Source organism: Thunnus thynnus, chromosome 3 (genome assembly GCF_963924715.1).
Source record: "Thunnus thynnus chromosome 3, fThuThy2.1, whole genome shotgun sequence".
NCBI classification, from domain to species: domain Eukaryota; kingdom Metazoa; phylum Chordata; class Actinopteri; order Scombriformes; family Scombridae; genus Thunnus; species Thunnus thynnus.
This window is the reverse complement of record NC_089519.1, coordinates 15470291-15490961: the sequence shown is the minus strand read 5'-3', so window position 1 is coordinate 15490961 and position 20671 is coordinate 15470291. Positions and strand designations below refer to the sequence as shown.

General features: G+C 40.9%; 1 pseudogene; it reads left to right on the top strand.

The window, feature by feature from the left end:
- The first annotated feature begins 1982 nt into the window (after positions 1-1982).
- LOC137179621 (zinc finger protein 135 pseudogene) lies at positions 1983-7073 on the top strand (annotated as a pseudogene).
- The last annotated feature ends 13598 nt before the right edge of the window (positions 7074-20671 follow it).

Below are 20671 nucleotides of genomic sequence, written 5' to 3'. Positions count from 1 at the left end.
CCTGTGGCACATATTTGCGTGCGGTTTATGCTGAACATGAAAAAATATATAATACTGTCTGTTCCAAACTGCACCATTCTCAATGCATCCATAATCAGCCTCCACCACAGTTACATGATTAATGAGGTTTGTTCATGGATTCACTCCGCAGCAGCTCTGTTTGTGTCAGTTCAGCACCTCGGACAGCAACGGATGAACAAGACTCTCAAGGAGAAGAGGACAGGAAGTTCTGACTGCTCTCACCTGAAGAGCTGAGACACAGCTGCAACTAATCACAAATCACTATTTTTAGCCAGTTCTTAATTTTTCAGGCACAGGGAACTGCCTTTTTTTCTCTACATATACACTCCTCCAATGTGCTAAAGCAACAGAAACAATGTTTCAAATGCCAAATACCAAATCAAATTCAAAGTGTAAAGGAGAAATATCTTAGATTGTCCTCAATAAAAAATCGTCTTCCTCTGTTTGACTTTGTAAAATATGCAGCAGAATTCTATTTGTCACATCTAACAAATGATCAGATTGGTGAGAAGGTGTGTTGGGGGGGGGGGGGGGGGGGGGGTCTGGGTTGCAGAGACACTTTGCTATCACCCTGTAGTTACTAATGCAGAGCGAGCCTCTCCCCACCACTATAAACAGTCAATCATCAGCAAAGTCAATTTAATTGATCAGTGAGGCAGCCTGTGTGAATATACCTCTTCACTCTGTGCTGTTGGGCAGCTCTGACTCTAACTGCCCCTGTCATCTAGCTGCAGCACCATCTGCTGGACATTGACCATAACACGTTATTAAAAGCTCTCTTCATCTGGTTTTTTCAACGTTAGTCTTTTTAGTACCAAAGTTCCTCTTTTTGTTCCTATTCTTTCACTGCAGCTCAACAGGAAAACAATGTCTGAGGAAACACAAAGAGGGAATCTGATGCTAAAAAGACTGTAAATGTGTCAGATATCCACTTGATATGACTAACTCAGACTGCTGAAGACTCATATGATGCAACTTTTAAATGCATTTTTGCACAAAATGACTGTGTGGACACACTGTGGATTTTGGCTTCGATCACGTACATTGGAAGCACATGTGAAGGGGATCTTTTAATAGCCAGCATGAACAGGAGGAATGATTACAGCGAGGAAAACCTCTTTCACTGTTCAAATAGGCACCTGACTGTTGTTTTAAGACACACTTGAAAAATTACGAACCTGTCCTTTTAGTATTTCCCATTTATTTTTGCAAATCCACATGTTAATTAGCCGCCACTGGAGGAAAGGAAAACTGTTCAGAAACAGATAACATGTAACGATATAGACTGACAGATTATCTTCTGCAATCAGTTTTGGCCTTTAGTAGATAGAGCAAGTACAGACATTGCAAAAAAGTAAATTGCTCAGATTCAGCAGCAGCCCCCAGGAGTTTGTCATCAAATCTCTCATGGCTCTGAAGACTACAAAGAATAGGCATATAAGTCAGGTTTGTTGGATCCCTGCTCATATAGGTGTGAAAGGAAATGAACAAGCAAACAGATTTGCAAAGAAGTAGTTTATGGTATTGGAGAAGCAAAATCTCTAATCAGAGCAGCCATGATTAATGCCACCATGATTGAGAGATGGAATTCAGACAACAAAGGGAGACATTACTATAGGATACAGAAGTCTGTTCATTTAAAGACGTTTAGAGGAGGATGTTATAATCATAGAGAAGATGTGATCTTTACACGGCTAATGAGTGGGCATGCAGGTTTTGATTCAATGCTATGTGTAATCGTAAAACGTTCATTAAATCTTTATCCGGCGCCGGAGGATGCGCAACACATAATTAGGCAATGTAGTGAATATATTTCAGAAAGGGAGACACTGAGAAAAATAATGCATGAGGCAGGTCTGGAATGGAGTTTGAAAGAATTGTTAAATTACTTAAATGATTATCATTATTATTATGAAAAGCAATGAGTATTCCGATGATGTAATGTTATTGGTCTACGCACTCCGACACAGTAGGTGGCGGTAATGCACTGACATCCCACAATAAACACAAAGAGGAAGAATGTTGAGGAGAAAATACATTCACGAGTGCGACAGGGACGACAGAAAAGGTAAAACTGTCTGCTGCTCTGTGTCTTCCTCTGTCTACGTTAGTATGATGATAGTACGTTGGTTTTAAAGGTTTCCAGTCTTCAGTACAAACGGCTTCCTGCTGGTCTTTAGCTGTGAGTTTGCTTGTTGCAGGCAGAGAGGCTTTGTGAACCTTGATAGCACTCCGTGTTGACAGCTGGAAGCAGTCTTAACATAAATGACGAAGCTTTGAGGTGAGCCTGATAACTGTGTGTTGGACTGAAACGAAACTTTCTGAAACATTGAAGCTTTACACAGTTGTGTCGATAAGCTCCAGGCAGGGCACAAAATTAGCACCAGCCAAATGCTGGTAATATATGCTAGTGTCTGGTAGTCTATGGTAATCTATTGAGTGGCTGGTAAATAAGAACATTCACAAGCCATTTAGCCAGTGGACCAAAACGTTACTTTAGCATCCTGACTCCAGGAAAGTCTGCAGCCTTGAGGATGTCTGGAGATATTTCTTCATCCTGTGATCTCAGTTATTGACGAAGCTCAAGTTAGCTTCAGAGTCAAGTTAAGGGAAACATAAATGACTATATTTAGGCTGATTCTCCGATTTCACTGAAATTTCTGCATCCAGACTACATTAGACCAGTTACAGATCAAAACCACTATACTTAGACTCGTCTAATTTCTTCTAATATATAATATCTGTTAAATCGCCCTTTCTCAGTTTTCACGAATAGAATAAATGTTTCACAAATCTGAAACTGTGTTTTAATGACTCTAGAGTATCCTAGGTAATCTAATCCAAATTTGACAAGGCTAAGTGTAGTGGTTTTTGATCTGGACCTGGTCTAATGTGGTCTGGATAGAGACATATCTGTGTTTTTTCTGTTTTTGCAAGCAAAATAAAGGTTTCACAAATCTGAAAGAGGGTTTAAACAGCGTGAAGGCTTTTGCTACGATGTCTAACACTTTTTCACAAGTGTTAGTGGTGAAAAAAACGGAGAATCAGCCACTAAATATCATTATTTATGTTTCCCTTAACTTTTCCCTTAACCTTGAATCAGAAACTGACTTCAGTGTTGTGAGTTTTTGTCACGTTAGCATTCAGACTGTTAGCAGCTGTGTTTTGGTGGTGGTGACATACTTTCAAATATTGAATTCACTCCTTCATATTAACATAGGTTGTCACATTAATCAGATTTGTCCTGTTAACACCTTTTCTCTCTATAGTCCTAACACCACACTGGATGTTGTGGTTAACTCTGACTGTCATGTTGTATGAATTAGTGAACATGAAGTAGTGCAGTCAAACGAAGCAGAATCTGTAATCAGGTCAGTCTTCTGGATGGGATCTACCACACACACGTGCATACATGTGCATTTGTGTGTTGAACTGAACTTTGTTTATTCTGTCGTGTTGAAAACTGAGAGCATCAGTTCAAACATACTGGAGATGTCAGTCTGGATGCTCCGTCCAGTTTTTCACAACAGTTCACACAACAGTCACTTCTTCAAGCTGAGAAATCCCACTGACACTGAAGACAACAGTAGCTCATCATTGCTCTGCTTGATTATTTAAAAGCATTTGAACAGATGATTCTGCTTATTCACATTTCATATGATTTATTTTATTCATATTAACTAATTCAACTTTAATTCATGCTATCAACAAATCTCTTAAATGATAAATAAATATTATTTTAGTGTAATTTAAGGCTCAAATAAGTTGGGAAAAGGCTTTAGGGAAGCTCCAACAGTGACTTATCTCTACTGAAGAGGAACAAAGTGACTGAAGAGTGAGTGGAGGCAGACAGGAAGAACTGTGTGGACACTATGTCATCTGTTACTTATTGAGCGCAGATACTTTGACATCATATTTACTTTGCATTATCTGTTTTCTTTCAGCAGATTCACCTGACGGCACAAGTTTCTCCTCCTCAGTCCAGTTTGGCCACTGATTCCTCTGATTTCCAGCTGACATTCTTAATAACAGCATCATAAAAACACCACCATCAAGAACACTTTGGATCAGAGTCAAGCTCTGATTTAGCAGGTATGGCTCTATCATGGCTATTTACCATGCTCCTACTGAATTATGGGAAATCAAGCAGTATTTTTCCGTGTTTTAACTATCTATTGGAGATGTATCTGGAGAGAGCCTTGAGCGCAATGTTTAACCCTAACCCAACCTGTCATCAGTTTAGGTGACTGTGATCAACTTTTATTATTTTATGAACATAGATGCTGTAATCTTATAAGTAACTGAATTCTTAATTGTGAAATCTAATCACTAATGGATGCTTAATGTTGAAATTGAACATTTAATAATATTTAACATTTAATACTTAAATAATATTTATCTGATGACACTGAAATGTTTTACCTGGAAAACCATTTATCTGAGTTTATTTGTTTTATGAATTCCCCTCTTTGATTTGAATTTCAAGTTTCAAAAATGTAATTTCCTGTGTGTATGTACACACACACACACACACACACACACACTTACATGCTACTGGTCAAAAGTTTTAGAACACCCCAAATTTTCCAGTTTTTATTGAAATGTAAGCAGTTCAAGTCCAGTGAATAACCTTAAATTCTACAAAGGTAAGCAGTCTGCCAGAGGTAAAAAAAAAAAAAAAAAAGTTATATGTATATATATTTGGTGTCGATGGTGTGTTGTGTTGAGCATGTAATTTGCATACTTTTAATTTTCTAAATTATCTCTTGTACTAAAGGACCAACAATGGTGGTTCTTTTTATTTCAGTGGATCCTGGTAGCTCATTAAAGACATATCTTAAAGAATTAGGAAGCTGGAGAATGTGATGATCAGTGTTTTTTTCACATAGTGAGTAGTAACTGTATGCTTCCATTTCCACATGAATCCATCTCAACTTTCCTCTGTAGTGTCTCTGTACTCCCATCACAATGAATAGCAGCCTCTCTCTGTCTCAGCTTTTGAGTCTGTATGTGTGAACGGCCTGTAAGAACTTCTCTACGGGTTTATTTTGAACACAGGCACTGCTGCCTGATTTCACCTTATTTTTTAAGTACATCTCATCACAAGATGCCTTCTCCTGATTTGATTTGCCCAGCAATTCTTCCATGTTCTGGGGATAATTTAGTTTAAAATGGGCATGTTTGGTGTTTGTAGTGGCATTTTACATTGCCACTCTTCATTATGGCCACCGTTTCATTGTAAATCAAACACATAGGCTACAGTAGATCTCAAGTACATTGTTCAGGAGGTGATAATGTTGTTTCATGTGAATTAACAATCAAGTCCTACATTGACCTTTATTTCTCTGTCTCTTATCTTCTTCTTAGTCGAACCAAATGGACACGGACAGAAGTCCCATTGAAGAGGAGCCATACCCTTGTGACCAATGTGGGAAAACTTTCTTTTTGAAATCTAGTTACAAACAACATATGCGTACTCACACCGGTGAGAAGCCATATCGTTGTGACCTGTGTGGGAACAGATTCCCTTATTTAAGTAGTTATAAAAAACACCTACGTATCCACACTGGAGAGAGACCATACCAGTGTGAACAATGTGGGAAGAGGTTCCGCTGCTCTGATGAAATGAAGCTGCACCAACGTACCCATACTGGAGAAAAACCATACAGCTGTGACCAGTGTGCTAAGAGTTTCAGTCGGCGTAGTTACTACATTGATCATCTTCGTATCCACACTGGAGTTAAACCATACTGCTGTGACCAATGTGGGAAAAGCTTCAGTCGTTCTTATACTTATAGACAACACATGCGCATCCACACTGGAGAGAAACCATACTGGTGTGACCAATGTGGGAAGACTTTTAGAAGTTCAAGTAATTACGCCCAACATGTGCTTGTTCACTCTGGAGAGAAACTGTATTGCTGTGAGCAATGTGGGAAATGTTTCTATTATTCAAGTAGTTACAAACAACACCTGCATGTTCACTCTGGAGAGCTTCCATACTGCTGTGAGCAATGCGGGAAAAGTTTCAGTCAGTCAAAGAGTTACAACCAACACCTACGGATTCACTCTGGAGAGACACGATATTGCTGTGACCAATGTGGGAAAAGTTTTTATTATTTAAGTAGTTACAACCAACACCTGCTTGTACACTCTGGAGAGAGAGCGTTCTGCTGTGACCAATGTGGGAAAAGTTTCTATCATTTAGGTACTTTCAAGCGACACCTGCGAGTCCACACTGGAGAGAAACTGTATAGCTGTTCACAGTGTAAGAAGTCATATGCTTGGCTGAAGTCATTGAAGAACCACCGCTGCAGCAGCAAAACAAATGAAAAGAGTACTGACTGTTTGTAGGAAGGGAAAAAAATGTGTTTTGATTTTAATGTCGTAATCATTACATTTCACATTGATTTCATTCCATATATGGTCAGTATTTTTTCAGCAATAGCTATTCAATGTATTTGCATTCCGTTACGTATTTCTCAATATTTGTTGGCAGAGTTTGTTCAACTCGCCCACCTACGTGTGATGGATCTAGTGATGCATGTGTGTAATCCATTGTTTGTTTCGGATGCATTTCATTCATCTCACTCACTCTCTTATAGACACATCAGACCTGTATTAACCCTTTCATGCATAGTGGTCACTACAGTGGACAGCTATTCAAAAGCCGTTTTCTTAGATATGCATGGGTTTTGATGGTATAGTTGCACATCAGCCACCACAGTGGACTATAGTGTGTCATCCCATGTTTGAAAAAAAATTAAGTTCAAATATTTTTTTTCATGCCCAAAGGAGAATAAAAACACTTAGGGAAAAAAAATCCTGACTGAGGTTATCATAATTCATGCATGAAAGGGTTAAAGCACAGGCCAAGGCTCGACTATTTTCCAGCTGTTGACTTTAAGCTCCTTCTTCTGTTCAGTATGTTGAAAATCTGGACAACTTATCTACAGATGAGTCTGAGATTAGAGATATTGATGATTTTGTGTCTGTATGGCTGAGGACCAAACTGACAATTCAATAAAGAACAAAAAAAGTGATGACATCAATTCATGGCTAATTTTCAAAGCATGTTCAGTAGTTTCTTTTCCTCTCATAATTGCCCACCCTATAACCATGTCTCTTGCTGCCTCAAGGGACATCCCCACCCAGAAAGTGGTGCTGACACCCACAGGTGGTGGAGCAGATAAGACTTCACTTTGGATGGTCAGAGGAGGACCCCTTTGTCATGGAGGGGAACACTCACTGCCCTCTGTGGTCTTCGATGCACTGCCCAGCAGGTCCACTGAGGATGGATGCTTTGGAGGGTGAGGTAGATGTGTTCTTAGTTGGCCCTAAACTGGTCTTACAGGCTGTGGATGGCAGAAGTTCAGGAGCTGCTGAGAGGCGGCCAGTGGTGTTTTTCCCCTGTTAGATTGGATATGTAGTCTCAAGTGCAGGGCACAATATGGCACCCAAAGAACCTTCATGTGTAGCCCTTGAACTACAGTGTTTGCAGGTGAATTGTGGAGCTGTGAGGATCTCCCTTCTGTTTGAGAACACAGTTGCAGATGTGACAGCCGTGTTTCTCCTGCGCGTGTGATGAATGGATCACACAACAGGATCACAGATGTGATTTGGTTAGAAAGAGCATGGTACTTGGTCTTTCACAACCAGTTTTATGGTAACAAGTTCCAGAAAATACACAGGGACTGGCAGTGTCTTAGTGAGGGGAATAGTGGAACGAAGTACCCAGGCATGGGGAGGGCCCTCATAAAGCCTGGAGTGGTTTTATCTGCAATTTTGATATTTCACGTTAGTAGCATTATATTTAAATGCCCCCCCCCCACCCACCCCCGAAAGGTGCACATGGTTTAGTCCGTTGCTGTGGACAAAAATAGTTACAAACTGTTCTTCAGATACTGTAATTGTGCTAATGCTGAGGAGTTCAGGTGATGGATGTATAATAAGAGCTGGATATCATGCCACCACTCAGCCTTACAGCCAATTTTTCCCAGTGGTCACTCACAGTATTGCAGCGAAAAATCCCCCTGTGGCCCAAAAAGCATTTTCCCCATAGACCACCATTGTAAAGGAGACATCTGTAAAACTGTTGACAGGACACCTCCAACTGCAAAGAAATTCAATTATGACTTTCCATTATGAATTTTTGATCCATGGAGGTTTTATATTTGTAAAACTTTCCTTGAGCCAAAAGAAGCGATTTAAAAATCTATGACATCATCACAATGTAAAGTCTATGGGTCGGGGGGTAATTCGCAGGCAGGGCCGGGCGGAGAAACTGTACTGTGCATATTCAGTACAAACTGAACGTGGAAGCAAACCCAGAAGCTAGAAACTTGTCTTGGTGTATGTGCCTGACAAGCAATTCCTATAGGACTGAATGGGCACCATTTTTAATCCAGTAACCAGCTCTTATAATACATCCATGCTTCAGGTGAAATTGAAGCTGTCATGTCACTTAAAAGGCCATATTATACCCCTTTTCCACAAGTTAACACAGTTCCCTGGAGGTTTAAATCAAATGTATCTGACATACTTTGGTCAAAATACCACAAGGATCAAGCGCCACAGCAGCCTTCTCATCCTCTCTAAACAGCTCTGTTAAGAACGGCCAGTTTGAGTGTAAATAAACATTTAAGATTTTGCTGTGATTTAATCGCAATAAGCAGATTGAAAGGATGCCAAAATAACTACATCATGTCGATTTGTAAAAAGTCTGAATTCACCCCTTGTCAGGTGTATACGCAAGACAAGCAAACAACTGCTAAAATGCTTTTTTGTATGGAGCTCAGATTGACATCAGAGCTATGCTAACATTGTAGCTGCTCCATCCACACTCGAAATAATGTCATGTAAAGGCATAAATACTGCAGGAATCTTATTGTTTATACACATCGATATCTACATACTGTGTAAAATTAGAATTATATAAACTCACCAGCATTTAAGATGTTTATTATTGATGACAGCAGCTGAGGTGGTGTGCGACTCCAGTATTAGCTCAGGTTAGGTTAAGAAGTGAGATTGAAGATAAATCCACTTAATCCCAAAAGTTGAAAAAACAAACTTCTCCTGCCGGTAAACTGTTGCGGATCGGAGAAGGATCGGGTGTTTATTCCTCTAGAAGATGAGACAGCAACAGCAGCGATGCAGGACTCTTCAGTTCTGCTCCCCAGTTGCCTTTCTCCTGCAGAACAAGAGTAATGATTAGAGCCAGGAACAAAACAAAGCCGTGTCCACCTTCAGTTGGGCACCTGACTATTGTTTTAGGACAGGAGACTTGAAAAAGTGTGAAGCTTTCCTTTAAAAAAAACTGTCAAAACACTGTGCTTTCCCACAGTCAATGATCAGGCCAAGTTGAAAAGTGCCTTGACTGAAATAGTCTTTGCTCTTGTCATTGAATGAGGGTATTTGTGTGATGTGGCTGATATTGTTAAGAGCAGGTGAGGATACGGCAGCTGCACATTAGCTGGATGACATGATACTTTGAGAGAGCAAAATGTTAAAAACGAGTTTGATGGCAAAGACATGATGAGTTGAGGTAAAAAGCAACTACCCAAGCTGGGGGACCCTTGGTGCCGGAATATGCATCGACAGTACTGGGGTAGAGGGCATATCATGTTCAGTCTCTACTCCTGACACATGTTATGGCTGCCCTCCATTAATACCCACCAGCACTAGCCAATGCAATCACCGTAGGACACAAGGCATCAGCTTGAGCGGCTACTAACAGACCGTAAGGTTCGGGCGCTATTTATAGGTGTCCGACCTGATGCCGGCCTCACCCATGGTGCTACCTCTTATACTTGGGCTGTTTCCATGTCAAAAAGTCGCAGCTTCTCCTATACTCCCGTCTAAAAATAGTTTGACATTTAAAATTACTTGAATTTTTTCATTATTGGCTTTTATTTGAAAGATAATGCCCCTTGGAACTATGGGTAAGTAAGAATTGACCAATGATTGCGCAGAAGGTGTTTATCAACAAATCTGATGACATATCCATCAAATATTGACTTTTATCACTTCTATGCTGATTGCTCAGGTCAACCATGAGCCAAATAATCCTCCTCATCTTTCCAAAGCTGTCATTGTAGCAGTCTTTTCATGTTTTGTCCGTTTCAAACAAGAGCCGCTAGATAATGTGAAGCACCTGTCATGTCTCACGTCACCCTTGACCAGCAGAATCGAACGTTCAGCATCACCGCGGCAACGGCGCGAGGGAAATGAGCTGCAATACTATTTTTAGCCACAGCGCAAAGTCAATGGGCTGGTGGTGCTGTTTTGAGATTTAGGCTGCCGTCATCGACACAGTGCAGCACCTGTCCAAGGTGTGAGCACATCCACGCGGGCGGATTTCGTTTTCATTGACATCACATAACTTATGAATTACAAAAAGAAAAAAACAAAACAAAAAAAACAACAACCAAAAGCCTGAGTTCATCAACAGCTTCCATTCAATCATTCAATTATTAAGCACAATCTAGTATCCCACAACACACTTGTAAACAGGCTGCTGAGTAAATGACGTGAGATCTTCAATTGTGGGGTTTTTTTCCCACGCTGAAGCTTATTTTTCATCTCCTGGAAAGTTATTGGCCGCCTTTTCAACTCTTTACACATTGAGTGAGAAAATCGGCCTCATACAGGAAGACCTCTGCTTTTCTTCATTCCAAGAACCACGTTGTTAATTGGGATAATAATGATAATAATAATAATAATAATAATAATGATGATGATGATGATGATGATAATAATAATAATGATGATGATGATGATGATGATGATGATGATGATAATGATGATGATAATAATAATAATAATAATAATAATAATAATAATAATAATAATAATAACAATAACAACAACAACAACAACAACAATAATAATAATAATATAATGATAAAAAATAATATAGAAATGATAATTGATTTTTTCTATTGACCAGCTAGGTTGGCCAAACTACCATAATATGGCATTGTCTGCTGTGTGCTTTAGGAGATGGACCTGCATTTATCTGAGTAGCAGTATCCCACAATCACCTGGCCTTTGGAGTAAGCCTGTCTGCTTGTGTGTTTGCACATGGAAACATCATATCCTGCTTTCACAATTCCTGGAGAAGCTCTTATCCCTGTTTGCAGCATCCAAGCAATTCTCAAACACTTTTCAGGGCAGACTTATGGAAACTCTTGTTTTTAAACCATCTGAAACCTCACCAGCGGGATGCACTTTTACATGGAAATGTGGCTGTGATCTGATGAAATCTGACAATCAATCAATCAATCCCTCATCAACAGGATTATTTCTCTCTCAATCCTAGAAAAGATGAAAAGTCAAAGCTTTCTTGTCCTGGCTGAGCGTTTCGTCTCATTTGCACTGGCCTCATCCCCACTTCTGTAAAACATTACAAGTGGAGCCACTTGAGCTGACATGAGACACAGGGGAAACTTATTGTGCCCACCTCTGCTCCAGGTCACAGCGCTGGGCTGCCTGCCTGCCGTCCACAGGCCCGCTTACAGCGGCTGTGCCAACCTGGGCTCCTCTCTGTGCAGCAGCTGCGGCATCGGGGTCAAAGACGCTGAAGGACGACAGGATATCCGCCTTATGGTCCAGGGACACCCCCGCTCTGGAGGACTCAGGCTCAGGCAGCACAATCTCCTCACCACTGTGTCTCAGGCATTGACTTTCAAGGGCTCAAGTCTCATATTATCTTCAAATCATCTTTCAAAGACTTTTTTCTACACAAGGAGCCTTGTGCATTTTGGCCCCCATCACTTACACTCTAAGTGCCTTATGAAGAGATCTTCTCATGCTCAGTATGAACAGGAGGAATGATTAGAGCCAGGAACAAAACAAAGCCGTGTCCACCTTCAGCTGGGCACCTGACTATTGTTTTAGGACAGGAGACTTGAAAAAGTGTGACGCTTTCCTTTAAAAAAAAACTGTCAAAACACTGTGCTTTCCCACAGTCAATGATCAGGCCAAGTTGAAAAGTGCCTTGACTGAAATAGTCTTTGCTCTTGTCATTGAATGAGGGTATTTGTGTGATGTGGCTGACATTGTTAAGAGCAGGTGAGGATACGGCAGCTGCACATTAGCTGGATGACATGATACTTTGAGAGAGCAAAATGTTAAAAACGAGTTTGATGGCAAAGACATGATGAGTTGAGGTAAAAAGCAACTACCCAAGCTGGGGGACCCTTAGTGCCGGAATATGCATCGACAGTACTGGGGTAGAGGGCATATCATGTTCAGTCTCTACTCCTGACACATGTTATGGCTGCCCTCCATTAATACCCACCAGCACTAGCCAATGCAATCACCGTAGGACACAAGGCATCAGCTTGAGCGGCTACTAACAGACCGTAAGGTTCGGGCGCTATTTATAGGTGTCCGACCTGATGCCGGCCTCACCCATGGTGCTACCTCTTATACTTGGGCTGTTTCCATGTCAAAAAGTCGCAGCTTCTCCTATACTCCCGTCTAAAAATAGTTTGACATTTAAAATTACTTGAATTTTTTCATTATTGGCTTTTATTTGAAAGATAATGCCCCTTGGAACTATGGGTAAGTAAGAATTGACCAATGATTGCGCAGAAGGTGTTTATCAACAAATCTGATGACATATCCATCAAATATTGACTTTTATCACTTCTATGCTGATTGCTCAGGTCAACCATGAGCCAAATAATCCTCCTCATCTTTCCAAAGCTGTCATTGTAGCAGTCTTTTCATGTTTTGTCCGTTTCAAACAAGAGCCGCTAGATAATGTGAAGCACCTGTCATGTCTCACGTCACCCTTGACCAGCAGAATCGAACGTTCAGCATCACCGCGGCAACGGCGCGAGGGAAATGAGCTGCAATACTATTTTTAGCCACAGCGCAAAGTCAATGGGCTGGTGGTGCTGTTTTGAGATTTAGGCTGCCGTCATCGACACAGTGCAGCACCTGTCCAAGGTGTGAGCACATCCACGCGGGCGGATTTCGTTTTCATTGACATCACATAACTTATGAATTACAAAAAGAAAAAAACAAAACAAAAAAAACAACAACCAAAAGCCTGAGTTCATCAACAGCTTCCATTCAATCATTCAATTATTAAGCACAATCTAGTATCCCACAACACACTTGTAAACAGGCTGCTGAGTAAATGACGTGAGATCTTCAATTGTGGGGTTTTTTTCCCACGCTGAAGCTTATTTTTCATCTCCTGGAAAGTTATTGGCCGCCTTTTCAACTCTTTACACATTGAGTGAGAAAATCGGCCTCATACAGGAAGACCTCTGCTTTTCTTCATTCCAAGAACCACGTTGTTAATTGGGATAATAATGATAATAATAATAATAATAATAATAATAATAATGATGATGATGATGATGATGATGATGATGATAATAATAATAATAATAATAATAATAATAATAATAATGATGATGATGATGATGATGATGATGATGATGATGATGATGATAATAATAATGATGATGATGATGATGATGATGATGATGATAATAATAATAATGATGATGATGATGATGATGATGATGATGATGATGATAATAATAATAATAATAATAATAATAATAATAACAATAACAACAACAACAACAACAACAATAATAATAATAATATAATGATAAAAAATAATATAGAAATGATAATTGATTTTTTCTATTGACCAGCTAGGTTGGCCAAACTACCATAATATGGCATTGTCTGCTGTGTGCTTTAGGAGATGGACCTGCATTTATCTGAGTAGCAGTATCCCACAATCACCTGGCCTTTGGAGTAAGCCTGTCTGCTTGTGTGTTTGCACATGGAAACATCATATCCTGCTTTCACAATTCCTGGAGAAGCTCTTATCCCTGTTTGCAGCATCCAAGCAATTCTCAAACACTTTTCAGGGCAGACTTATGGAAACTCTTGTTTTTAAACCATCTGAAACCTCACCAGCGGGATGCACTTTTACATGGAAATGTGGCTGTGATCTGATGAAATCTGACAATCAATCAATCAATCCCTCATCAACAGGATTATTTCTCTCTCAATCCTAGAAAAGATGAAAAGTCAAAGCTTTCTTGTCCTGGCTGAGCGTTTCGTCTCATTTGCACTGGCCTCATCCCCACTTCTGTAAAACATTACAAGTGGAGCCACTTGAGCTGACATGAGACACAGGGGAAACTTATTGTGCCCACCTCTGCTCCAGGTCACAGCGCTGGGCTGCCTGCCTGCCGTCCACAGGCCCGCTTACAGCGGCTGTGCCAACCTGGGCTCCTCTCTGTGCAGCAGCTGCGGCATCGGGGTCAAAGACGCTGAAGGACGACAGGATATCCGCCTTATGGTCCAGGGACACCCCCGCTCTGGAGGACTCAGGCTCAGGCAGCACAATCTCCTCACCACTGTGTCTCAGGCATTGACTTTCAAGGGCTCAAGTCTCATATTATCTTCAAATCATCTTTCAAAGACTTTTTTCTACACAAGGAGCCTTGTGCATTTTGGCCCCCATCACTTACACTCTAAGTGCCTTATGAAGAGATCTTCTCATGCTCAGTATGAACAGGAGGAATGATTAGAGCCAGGAACAAAACAAAGCCGTGTCCACCTTCAGCTGGGCACCTGACTATTGTTTTAGGACAGGAGACTTGAAAAAGTGTGACGCTTTCCTTTAAAAAAAAACTGTCAAAACACTGTGCTTTCCCACAGTCAATGATCAGGCCAAGTTGAAAAGTGCCTTGACTGAAATAGTCTTTGCTCTTGTCATTGAATGAGGGTATTTGTGTGATGTGGCTGACATTGTTAAGAGCAGGTGAGGATACGGCAGCTGCACATTAGCTGGATGACATGATACTTTGAGAGAGCAAAATGTTAAAAACGAGTTTGATGGCAAAGACATGATGAGTTGAGGTAAAAAGCAACTACCCAAGCTGGGGGACCCTTAGTGCCGGAATATGCATCGACAGTACTGGGGTAGAGGGCATATCATGTTCAGTCTCTACTCCTGACACATGTTATGGCTGCCCTCCATTAATACCCACCAGCACTAGCCAATGCAATCACCGTAGGACACAAGGCATCAGCTTGAGCGGCTACTAACAGACCGTAAGGTTCGGGCGCTATTTATAGGTGTCCGACCTGATGCCGGCCTCACCCATGGTGCTACCTCTTATACTTGGGCTGTTTCCATGTCAAAAAGTCGCAGCTTCTCCTATACTCCCGTCTAAAAATAGTTTGACATTTAAAATTACTTGAATTTTTTCATTATTGGCTTTTATTTGAAAGATAATGCCCCTTGGAACTATGGGTAAGTAAGAATTGACCAATGATTGCGCAGAAGGTGTTTATCAACAAATCTGATGACATATCCATCAAATATTGACTTTTATCACTTCTATGCTGATTGCTCAGGTCAACCATGAGCCAAATAATCCTCCTCATCTTTCCAAAGCTGTCATTGTAGCAGTCTTTTCATGTTTTGTCCGTTTCAAACAAGAGCCGCTAGATAATGTGAAGCACCTGTCATGTCTCACGTCACCCTTGACCAGCAGAATCGAACGTTCAGCATCACCGCGGCAACGGCGCGAGGGAAATGAGCTGCAATACTATTTTTAGCCACAGCGCAAAGTCAATGGGCTGGTGGTGCTGTTTTGAGATTTAGGCTGCCGTCATCGACACAGTGCAGCACCTGTCCAAGGTGTGAGCACATCCACGCGGGCGGATTTCGTTTTCATTGACATCACATAACTTATGAATTACAAAAAGAAAAAAACAAAACAAAAAAAACAACAACCAAAAGCCTGAGTTCATCAACAGCTTCCATTCAATCATTCAATTATTAAGCACAATCTAGTATCCCACAACACACTTGTAAACAGGCTGCTGAGTAAATGACGTGAGATCTTCAATTGTGGGGTTTTTTTCCCACGCTGAAGCTTATTTTTCATCTCCTGGAAAGTTATTGGCCGCCTTTTCAACTCTTTACACATTGAGTGAGAAAATCGGCCTCATACAGGAAGACCTCTGCTTTTCTTCATTCCAAGAACCACGTTGTTAATTGGGATAATAATGATAATAATAATAATAATAATAATAATAATAATGATGATGATGATGATGATGATGATGATGATAATAATAATAATAATAATAATAATAATAATAATAATGATGATGATGATGATGATGATGATGATGATGATGATGATGATGATAATAATAATGATGATGATGATGATGATGATGATGATGATAATAATAATAATGATGATGATGATGATGATGATGATGATGATGATGATAATAATAATAATAATAATAATAATAATAATAACAATAACAACAACAACAACAACAACAATAATAATAATAATATAATGATAAAAAATAATATAGAAATGATAATTGATTTTTTCTATTGACCAGCTAGGTTGGCCAAACTACCATAATATGGCATTGTCTGCTGTGTGCTTTAGGAGATGGACCTGCATTTATCTGAGTAGCAGTATCCCACAATCACCTGGCCTTTGGAGTAAGCCTGTCTGCTTGTGTGTTTGCACATGGAAACATCATATCCTGCTTTCACAATTCCTGGAGAAGCTCTTATCCCTGTTTGCAGCATCCAAGCAATTCTCAAACACTTTTCAGGGCAGACTTATGGAAACTCTTGTTTTTAAACCATCTGAAACCTCACCAGCGGGATGCACTTTTACATGGAAATGTGGCTGTGATCTGATGAAATCTGACAATCAATCAATCAATCCCTCATCAACAGGATTATTTCTCTCTCAATCCTAGAAAAGATGAAAAGTCAAAGCTTTCTTGTCCTGGCTGAGCGTTTCGTCTCATTTGCACTGGCCTCATCCCCACTTCTGTAAAACATTACAAGTGGAGCCACTTGAGCTGACATGAGACACAGGGGAAACTTATTGTGCCCACCTCTGCTCCAGGTCACAGCGCTGGGCTGCCTGCCTGCCGTCCACAGGCCCGCTTACAGCGGCTGTGCCAACCTGGGCTCCTCTCTGTGCAGCAGCTGCGGCATCGGGGTCAAAGACGCTGAAGGACGACAGGATATCCGCCTTATGGTCCAGGGACACCCCCGCTCTGGAGGACTCAGGCTCAGGCAGCACAATCTCCTCACCACTGTGTCTCAGGCATTGACTTTCAAGGGCTCAAGTCTCATATTATCTTCAAATCATCTTTCAAAGACTTTTTTCTACACAAGGAGCCTTGTGCATTTTGGCCCCCATCACTTACACTCTAAGTGCCTTATGAAGAGATCTTCTCATGCTCAGTATGAACAGGAGGAATGATTAGAGCCAGGAACAAAACAAAGCCGTGTCCACCTTCAGCTGGGCACCTGACTATTGTTTTAGGACAGGAGACTTGAAAAAGTGTGACGCTTTCCTTTAAAAAAAAACTGTCAAAACACTGTGCTTTCCCACAGTCAATGATCAGGCCAAGTTGAAAAGTGCCTTGACTGAAATAGTCTTTGCTCTTGTCATTGAATGAGGGTATTTGTGTGATGTGGCTGACATTGTTAAGAGCAGGTGAGGATACGGCAGCTGCACATTAGCTGGATGACATGATACTTTGAGAGAGCAAAATGTTAAAAACGAGTTTGATGGCAAAGACATGATGAGTTGAGGTAAAAAGCAACTACCCAAGCTGGGGGACCCTTAGTGCCGGAATATGCATCGACAGTACTGGGGTAGAGGGCATATCATGTTCAGTCTCTACTCCTGACACATGTTATGGCTGCCCTCCATTAATACCCACCAGCACTAGCCAATGCAATCACCGTAGGACACAAGGCATCAGCTTGAGCGGCTACTAACAAACCGTAAGGTTCGGGCGCTATTTATAGGTGTCCGACCTGATGCCGGCCTCACCCATGGTGCTACCTCTTATACTTGGGCTGTTTCCATGTCAAAAAGTCGCAGCTTCTCCTATACTCCCGTCTAAAAATAGTTTGACATTTAAAATTACTTGAATTTTTTCATTATTGGCTTTTATTTGAAAGATAATGCCCCTTGGAACTATGGGTAAGTAAGAATTGACCAATGATTGCGCAGAAGGTGTTTATCAACAAATCTGATGACATATCCATCAAATATTGACTTTTATCACTTCTATGCTGATTGCTCAGGTCAACCATGAGCCAAATAATCCTCCTCATCTTTCCAAAGCTGTCATTGTAGCAGTCTTTTCATGTTTTGTCCGTTTCAAACAAGAGCCGCTAGATAATGTGAAGCACCTGTCATGTCTCACGTCACCCTTGACCAGCAGAATCGAACGTTCAGCATCACCGCGGCAACGGCGCGAGGGAAATGAGCTGCAATACTATTTTTAGCCACAGCGCAAAGTCAATGGGCTGGTGGTGCTGTTTTGAGATTTAGGCTGCCGTCATCGACACAGTGCAGCACCTGTCCAAGGTGTGAGCACATCCACGCGGGCGGATTTCGTTTTCATTGACATCACATAACTTATGAATTACAAAAAGAAAAAAACAAAACAAAAAAAACAACAACCAAAAGCCTGAGTTCATCAACAGCTTCCATTCAATCATTCAATTATTAAGCACAATCTAGTATCCCACAACACACTTGTAAACAGGCTGCTGAGTAAATGACGTGAGATCTTCAATTGTGGGGTTTTTTTCCCACGCTGAAGCTTATTTTTCATCTCCTGGAAAGTTATTGGCCGCCTTTTCAACTCTTTACACATTGAGTGAGAAAATCGGCCTCATACAGGAAGACCTCTGCTTTTCTTCATTCCAAGAACCACGTTGTTAATTGGGATAATAATGATAATAATAATAATAATAATAATAATAATAATGATGATGATGATGATGATGATGATAATAATAATAATAATAATAATAATAATAATAATGATGATGATGATGATGATGATGATGATGATGATGATGATGATAATAATAATAATGATGATGATGATGATGATGATGATGATGATGATAATAATAATAATGATGATGATGATGATGATGATGATGATGATGATGATAATAATAATAATAATAATAATAATAATAATAACAATAACAACAACAACAACAACAACAATAATAATAATAATATAATGATAAAAAATAATATAGTAATGATAATTGATTTTTTCTATTGACCAGCTAGGTTGGCCAAACTACCATAATATGGCATTGTCTGCTGTGTGCTTTAGGAGATGGACCTGCATTTATCTGAGTAGCAGTATCCCACAATCACCTGGCCTTTGGAGTAAGCCTGTCTGCTTGTGTGTTTGCACATGGAAACATCATATCCTGCTTTCACAATTCCTGGAGAAGCTCTTATCCCTGTTTGCAGCATCCAAGCAATTCTCAAACACTTTTCAGGGCAGACTTATGGAAACTCTTGTTTTTAAACCATCTGAAACCTCACCAGCGGGATGCACTTTTACATGGAAATGTGGCTGTGATCTGATGAAATCTGACAATCAATCAATCAATCCCTCATCAACAGGATTATTTCTCTCTCAATCCTAGAAAAGATGAAAAGTCAAAGCTTTCTTGTCCTGGCTGAGCGTTTCGTCTCATTTGCACTGGCCTCATCCCCACTTCTGTAAAACATTACAAGTGGAGCCACTTGAGCTGACATGAGACACAGGGGAAACTTATTGTGCCCACCTCTGCTCCAGGTCACAGCGCTGGGCTGCCTGCCTGCCGTCCACAGGCCCGCTTACAGCGGCTGTGCCAACCTGGGCTCCTCTCTGTGCAGCAGCTGCGGCATCGGGGTCAAAGACGCTGAAGGACGACAGGATATCCGCCTTATGGTCCAGGGACACCCCCGCTCTGGAGGACTCAGGCTCAGGCAGCACAATCTCCTCACCACTGTGTCTCAGGCATTGACTTTCAAGGGCTCAAGTCTCATATTATCTTCAAATCATCTTTCAAAGACTTTTTTCTACACAAGGAGCCTTGTGCATTTTGGCCCCCATCACTTACACTCTAAGTGCCTTATGAAGAGATCTTCTCATGCTCAGTATGAACAGGAGGAATGATTAGAGCCAGGAACAAAACAAAGCCGTGTCCACCTTCAGCTGGGCACCTGACTATTGTTTTAGGACAGGAGACTTGAAAAAGTGTGACGCTTTCCTTTAAAAAAAAACTGTCAAAACACTGTGCTTTCCCACAGTCAATGATCAGGCCAAGTTGAAAAGTGCCTTGACTGAAATAGTCTTTGCTCTTGTCATTGAATGAGGGTATTTGTGTGATGTGGCTGACATTGTTAAGAGCAGGTGAGGATACGGCAGCTGCACATTAGCTGGATGACATGATACTTTGAGAGAGCAAAATGTTAAAAACGAGTTTGATGGCAAAGACATGATGAGTTGAGGTAAAAAGCAACTACCCAAGCTGGGGGACCCTTAGTGCCGGAATATGCATCGACAGTACTGGGGTAGAGGGCATATCATGTTCAGTCTCTACTCCTGACACATGTTATGGCTGCCCTCCATTAATACCCACCAGCACTAGCCAATGCAATCACCGTAGGACACAAGGCATCAGCTTGAGCGGCTACTAACAGACCGTAAGGTTCGGGCGCTATTTATAGGTGTCCGACCTGATGCCGGCCTCACCCATGGTGCTACCTCTTATACTTGGGCTGTT